This window comes from Nothoprocta perdicaria, unplaced genomic scaffold, assembly GCF_003342845.1.
Source record: "Nothoprocta perdicaria isolate Ctin4 unplaced genomic scaffold, notPer1 scaffold_68, whole genome shotgun sequence".
NCBI classification, from domain to species: Eukaryota; Metazoa; Chordata; class Aves; order Tinamiformes; family Tinamidae; genus Nothoprocta; species Nothoprocta perdicaria.
This window is the reverse complement of record NW_020455954.1, coordinates 1,042,369-1,048,714: the sequence shown is the minus strand read 5'-3', so window position 1 is coordinate 1,048,714 and position 6,346 is coordinate 1,042,369.

The window sequence follows — 6,346 nt, the reverse complement described above, 5'->3', positions numbered from 1 at the left end:
TAAGAGAGGCAAAAGAAAGGGGAAATGAGCAAAGCACAACCATGGGTTAAGCACAACCAGAGGCGACGGGGTCGCTCCACAACGCTCCAAGTCTCTTGCTGTGACCTCTCCYAAATCAGCACCTGGGAGCAAGGATGGACGCACGTGGGATTTACTGGAATTCACCCTCTTTCGCAAGGAGGGGAAAAAAAATCACAAAATAACCAAACCAAAACAAAAAAATCCACAAAAGAACAAGTTTTACCAAAGGGGAGTGCATGCACGCCTGTGATGGACAACCCAGCCCCACAGCAGCTCTCATTGCCCTAAGGGCTGGATACCCGTGGCCAGATTTGTACGTGCTCATCTCCCCTCCCTGGCAGGGCATCTCCCTCCCCACAGGGCACTACACATCTCAAAGACTCCTGCAATGAGAGGCAGGACTCTTGCCTCTCACGGCAGGAGTCTTGCAATCCTTATTTATTGCAATAGCCAAGTAAAGCTTGAGGATATTTGAGAGCTAATTKCCAAGAAAGGTGACACATCCTGCAACGACAGCAATCTTTCCTGCATGGCTTCATGGTCCCACAAAGTCCACACCAACCTCTCGGTCCACACGGGTAATTCAGCACATTTTCCTATTTCATTGTGTGGGCAATATTTTCAAGCTAAATCTTTCATAACTGCGGTGGGCAGGAGATTAGACTTTCCAATCTTTCAGGGAACAAAGGGGTGCCTGAAGTTAAAATTTCATGTCTCTGCAGCTGAAGACAAAGGCAATATTGAAAACAAAATGAAATTCCACCGTAGGACCACACACAGAATATTCCAAATGGACATCAAGAAAGATGGTATTTGAAAACATGCCCAGAGCTGATTTGAAAAACAAAACCAAACAGCAATCAGGAATGAAAACACTGAGGGATGAGAGAAAAAGACCAGAAGGTGGTTAAGGCTTCCAGCACAGGTTAATTTGGGGACAACCACAAATGCTTTATTTGAATAGCTGTAAAGTCACTGTGACCCTGTGCTGGAACACGGAGCATAAAATGTAGTCATAAATCAGAATTTGGTAACGACTAGGAGTAGTAACAAGTTTTGCCAGCAGAGATGGGGAAACAAGGGCCCGAGAGATGGGATCTGGATTGTTGTGGGGGCTCCACCTGAATGCCTCGCTCGCACACAGGGCCATCCATAAGCAAACGTGTATTGGGGGGCACCACGCAAGAGGATACACAGACGCGTTCAGACTCCCTAGGCCAGGCTTGTCATCCATCCGTGTATCCATATAAGCACCAAGATGACAGGAGAGCTACTCAGGCTTAAGGATTTACCGCTGACACAAGGAGAAAGGGCTCTAAGCCAACCCCCATATTCAGGTTGGGAATAAGAAGGATCTTTCACAGYGCTCAAGGTTCAGGAGCGGCCTCTGGAGCTTCCAGGCCGGAGCTCAGCGTGTTTATGAAGGAGGCGGCGGCGCCGGTAACGCCAGAGGACGGCACGACCTGGGCACGGCTCTATATTTAGCAGAGCCTGGAGAACAGGGCACGGATTCCACGTGATTCATTAGAGGGCTCCAAGAAAGCCATTAAATCTGTGGGCTTTTGGGCACCTGAACACATGCCCTTGGTACAGCATTAAATGGGGAAGGAGGAAAGGGTTGAAGGTGCCCTGATTTTCTCCGGAGTTTTAGGGGAATCAAAGGAAATAAAAACCTCTTATAGCTTAAGAAACATCTTACAAAAGCTTCTAGTGTGAAGGGAGTGTGGCACTTCCTTCGAACATGGCTTTGTTTCATGAATAAGCACATAAAATAAGCCCGGCTAAGCCATCCTAAAATTTATGCAAAAAATCTTTTTTCCTATGCAGAAAAGTTTTCCCTTATGAAAGAAACCTCCTCAAATTGCCTAGATCCAGCATTATAAACGAAGCTTAAGTCATTTTTAGAGGAGAGAGCAATCGTTGCAATCCCAGCAAAATTCCGAGCCGATACCGAGTCCAAATACCTGACGTTACCCTGAACAGAAAATCAGGGCAGAATGGCTGCTGCCACTAAGTTAATTCAGTTATTTAAATAACTGCATCGAAGCATAATACTGCATGGGAATTAAACAAACCAAAAACACCCCACACACTGAAAACCCTCATAGTAATGCTGAAGAGCAATCAATTCAAAACCCTACTCGCCACAAAGAACGAACGTGAAACTGTAATCCCAGCAAAAGGGATGTTTTCAGTCAGCGGTGCATTTAGAAACAGCCCGAGGTTGTGCCGAGGGCAATAGTTGAAGGGCTTTTCTTGAAGCCACAAAGAGCCAAATCTCAACACAACAATTTGGCAAATTTTGGTAGGTGGAAGAACAGCACACGCTCTTTAAAATCTGCTATTAAATGACATCAGCTTGGAAAGGAGGCAGGAAAAATAATGTCATTTTACTCCAGACTGCTTAGAAGGAAAAAAACCAACTATTTCATTTTAACTGTACGCCATAAACTGCCAGATCTCACAGACCCATCCAAGTTCACCTTTARCTACTAGCTCCCCCAAAGCAAGGCCAAACTCCATGGTTATTTTGGTGGTTCGCTGCTAACCACTGGAAGCCTTCCTGCTTTGCCAAGTCAAAAGGGGTTCCCTGGAAACTGCTTTTTTAAGTATTTAGGTTTTTGTTCGGGGAAATGGTTTGGGAAGGGTCTGGATAACAGCCTGGAAGGCATTTATTTTATTTATTTGATATAAAGGCCTCTGTGTTGTGCTCTTCAGGCTTTGCTGCATTACCCCGTTGCGGGGGCTCAAAGAGCAGCTCTGTCCACACGACACGACAGTGGCCCAAGGTGCCACCACGGGCAGCTCCGAGCTGGACAAGCGGCCTCAACCCTCTACCTGCAGCCTCGACCCAACCTTCTGCCCACCAGCAAGGGCTGGACCAAAAACRGAGACTATTTGGCTTTTAAAATCCAGAGACTCATCGAGTTGGAAGCAACTCCAAACCACGCCGGTCCATTCTGGGGTCGCACAGATCTCAGGTGTTGACGACCAGCATAYGTATATGTTACTGTCAAGCTGAAATAAGACCTCTGGAGATCTTCTTATAAAAATCCTGGAGACCTCAGCTTCAGTGAAGTATCTGCAAGATGTTGAGGATATTTTTGTTTTTGACGGAGGAGAATTTGAGCCTTCTACAACAATGCTGGAGCGGCATCAGCCTGCAAAGGAGCCAAGCTGTCTACACTGCAGGGCAAGCAGCACGACAGCCTCCTGCAAACACTCCTCCCCTAGCAAATTTTGCTTCTGCATGAGTAAAATAGAATTAGGAACTCAGACTATAGATCTTAATACACTAGAAGTCGATTATGTAATTATGCGACCTTTGTAATGAATAAATCCTAATTACAACAATTTACTGCAATGATTCATTTACATGGGTTTTATCCTCATTAGAAACAAGATTTATGCCAGCTGCTACACAATGTCTTCCTTTTTACCTATTAGGTTTTATACTGAGTGTTCATTTCAGAGATAGGCTCCACATAATAAGATCCACGTAAGACATTGAGGGCTTTTTTTTAATAATAATTAGTGCTTTCAAAAAAAAAAGTCAATGAAAAGAAGTGTCATTATATTATTTTGCTTCAAAAGAAGAGAAGAAAAGATTTCCCATTTGGTGGATTATCTTTTTTCAGCATTTACAACTCCAGGCTCAGAGGAGCAATTATTTCAGCCAGACACTTTCCAATGCTTTGTTTGCCTCATCAGCAACTCTCAGCTGTGAAATGCTGCAAAACTCACTTCGCCCAACTCTACCACAGAGTGCTCACCTGCAAAATAAACAAGCCCTCCTCCTGAGGCATTTAGGGGTAAATGATCGTGAAGATCTTACGAGTYCAGATTGGAAAGTAACTGGAAAGAGAGAAGCCTGGATTTTTCAGGTTTTGTTTGGAGCTCAGCAATGCTTTCTCCAGGGATAATGGAGCAAGTGCTTAGCACAGGCACTCGACAGACATAACCCTTCCTTACTCTTGACTGTAAAAGTAGAGGCAACACCAGGTTCCCCTTCTGCATTAGATGCCATATGCACAAGTCCATTCACGTAATATGAAGAGAACAGAGAGAACATCATTAAAGACAGGAAAAATAGYCTTATGACCAATATTCCATCTACTTCCTTATCAGCAGATCACAGTATCCCATGAGGAAGGGCTGGGAGCAGAGGGAAGCTAGTTCCCAGTGGAAATAAAAGCAGTCTAAATCAAAGGGTCTTTCCTTTCCTACCAAATGCCTTTTAGGAATATATCCTGCACCACTCTGTCACACACAGATCACATGCTTCTTACAGCGATTCACTTTAAACCTTGGCTTTGTGGCATATCTGCAACAAGCGTTGACAAAAAATCAAAACAAAAACAACAAAAAGAACAACTYCAAGCCTAGTCACTAATCTTACAAAGCTGTGGAAAAAATTAGGCCAATTACTTCGGCAAACTACAGCTGCTGTGCCATATTTACTAACTTGCCAATAGCTGGTATTGCATTTCTCATATTTACCACCTTTTCTAAGCATAACTAAACAGTTATGCCTTAAAAGAACACGCTGTTTCGGGACACACCTTGAATTTAAAGCCTTCTCTTACCAGACAATAGCCACGAAGACTTGAAATAATACAAGCCAGAAGCTGCCACACAAATCAACCCCAAACGTGCTCCTTTGGGCAGCAAGGAAAGGATACAGATACTACTGTGTTCAGGAKCTGTCTTCCACTAAGTTCTGTGAATAAATCCACGCTGAAATCCATAAATAAATAAATCCAGATTGCTTTCAGACWACAGCTTCAATTTCTTAATATATGGAAGTGACTCAGGGCTCATTAAACATTGGTGATGTTTAATCCTTATGCTAAAATAAGTGGTAGCAGACAAATGTGTTTCTGTTCTAAAGAAGCAAAAAAAAAAAAAAAAATCAAAATAGTTTCCCTTGAAGGCACCTGAGGTGACACCATAAGACCACACTGAGATCCCTGCCTAGCTACTAGTGATTGCACGGGGCACATTTGTGCCACATATACTAAGGATAACAACTTTGGATTTCAGGAAATGGTTCAGAAACAGCCGTTTCTAACCATCTAGACAGCAGAAAGCTCGGTGATCATTTCACTCCCCTGACCCTTCTTTGGCATGACATATATGTCAATAACTACCAGCTTCCTGACTCCATGGAAAATATGAAATAATTCATTTATATTACAGCATCATCCAGGGTGTCACAGGCAAGCTCTTCATTTCCGATGAGGAACGGAAATAATCCATGGAAATTCAACTTTTYCAGTACCTCTCGAGGGTTTTAGAAGTGCAGATTCTTCACAGCTAAGGATCATCCATGAATGACTGATAGCACTAAAAGTTCCTTATCCGAGGAGCCAATGAAACATAGGCAGATGAAGTTCAAGCACCTGTATCCTTCACTAAAGAAGATTTTCCTTCCTTTAGGATGATTTTGAGAAAAAAAAAACACACCTTCTTCTGCATAATATACCTTCTTAACTTTTTCTTAACCTTTTAACCTTTTTTTTTCCATTATGCAGAAGGTGCTTTGAATATAGGACTGCGTGCTGACATCCCAACATTAACATAAAATAGGGACAACGGTTCCCCAAGAAAAAGCCTATATCAGAAGTGACATGGATTTCAGCCCGAAGTTTACAGCAACTCCCCCACAAAACAAACCTCAATATTCAGTGGGTCCCTGTCTGCTCCTTTGCTCCCCTCTTTTTTTTTCCCCCCTCTCTCTTTTTCTTCATGCTACCGGGTCAGCCACTGCCTTGACTCTTGTGCACCATGGTGTGATAACCAGGAATATGTCTGTAGGACCGGTTCTTAGAGCCCTGAGGAGACCAGTGCTGGTGGCAAGCAACATTTGACATCGTAAGTACCAGAATTTAGCACAGACTGACATATTTTAGCAAGACAACTGCATACTGGAGCTCGGCTTCAAAGATCAAAGTACCTTCAGAGCATCTCTGGTCAAACACTGCATTGAACTGAGTAGCAAAGCTCATTTTGAAGGTGGGATACAGAGGTCACCTGGACCTCTGAATTCTGGTATTTGGTCAGTTCTTTGCCTCAGTTCGTGACTTTTGACACAGAAGAGCTGTGCGGTTTCACACTGCGTAGAATGCACACACTTACTAGACTTCTCAAAGACAACAAAATGCACCATAATTTCTGGAAATGGCACAATTTTAAGCACCACCTCACTTAGAAGGCCAGATCTCACGGCCAAGCATTTTAAGGACAAGTTTCATTTAAAAACAAAGGGACTAGGACTTTTGAGTGTCACTTCAAAAAATGGTGTTGTGAAGTTATGATTATAGAC